Consider the following 1,335-nt stretch of genomic DNA (forward strand, 5'->3'; position numbering starts at 1 on the left):
ACCCATTGGCACCATCGGGTCGGGTCGGGTCGGGTTGGGTCGGTTTGCTAGCCAGATTAAGAAGGCAAAGCGGCTATCGTGGCATAAATCGATCACCCGACTCGTCGTCTCAAATGCAAACGCGTCTGTTTTCAGGCGACCCGACCGCACTCAGTCCCATCCGCAATGGGCACCCGGTGTTAGAGAGCAGGAAAGGAGGTGAAAGGAGAACATTTTGGAGTAGAACATGAAATTGTTGCTCAGTTTCTTTAAAAGACAAGGAGGGTTGTCTCTATAACCAAACACATATACAGACCAATGAAACCAAACTTCTCTAATAGGTAGAGCAATGCCCACTTTTGGTGTAGGTCAAGATTTCTGTAAACCCCGGAAATCTGGGTTAGCCCGCTTGTCCTTTTATAAAAGCGACCAACGGGCACCTGGAGCAGTCATGGAAGGAAATAGCTGTTTTGTAAACGGCAGTGTATACATGGTCATTTTTAAGGACAAATGGGCTAACCCAGATTTCAGGGGTATCCAGAAATCTTAAACTACACCAAAAGTGGGCATTGACCTACGTATAGGAGAAGTTGGGTTTCATCGGTTTGTATATTTGTTTGGTTATAGAGAAAAATCTCCTTGGTTGTTTGTTTTTTTTAAGAAACTAGTAAGGGGCAAAAACTTTACCTTCAATTTTCTCAGGACAGCATTTTTTCGGGATAGTCCCCTTGTGCTTACAAGCGACCAAATGTACCTGTGGCTTTTGCCAACATAGAACAAAGGAGAATATTATGTGGAGAAAAGGAGGAGCGTGGAAATAGGGGGGGGGGCGGTGATGGACTGATGGGAAGGGAGTGGAAGAAACAGAGTTGAACGAACTGCTATGACATAAGGTAAAATGTGGTAGAAAAATGATGGACTTAAGGATACATAGAGAACGATGGGGTAGATAGACAGATAGATAGATAGATAGATAGATAGATAGATAGATAGATAGATAGATAGACATATAGATACATGGATAGATAGACAGATAGACAGACAGACAGACAGACAGACAGACAGACAGACAGACAGACAGACAGACAGAAAGACAGACGGACAGACAGACAGACAGACAGACAGACAGACAGACAAACAAACAGGCAGACAGATTCGTGAAAAGGGGGTGGAACGTATTAATAATTGTAGATCTAAGGTGTGAAATCTCCGACGCAGAAATATCGACAATAATTAATATCTGCAGGCGAGGATGCTGCAATTTCAAAAATGGAAGAGAAAAAAAAACAAGGAGAAGACCCAGAAGAAGCGAAGGGAAAAGATGAAAGTGCAGCGAAACAGAACATTACATTGTGT

Source organism: Aplysia californica, unplaced genomic scaffold (genome assembly GCF_000002075.1).
Source record: "Aplysia californica isolate F4 #8 unplaced genomic scaffold, AplCal3.0 scaffold00125, whole genome shotgun sequence".
NCBI classification, from domain to species: domain Eukaryota; kingdom Metazoa; phylum Mollusca; class Gastropoda; order Aplysiida; family Aplysiidae; genus Aplysia; species Aplysia californica.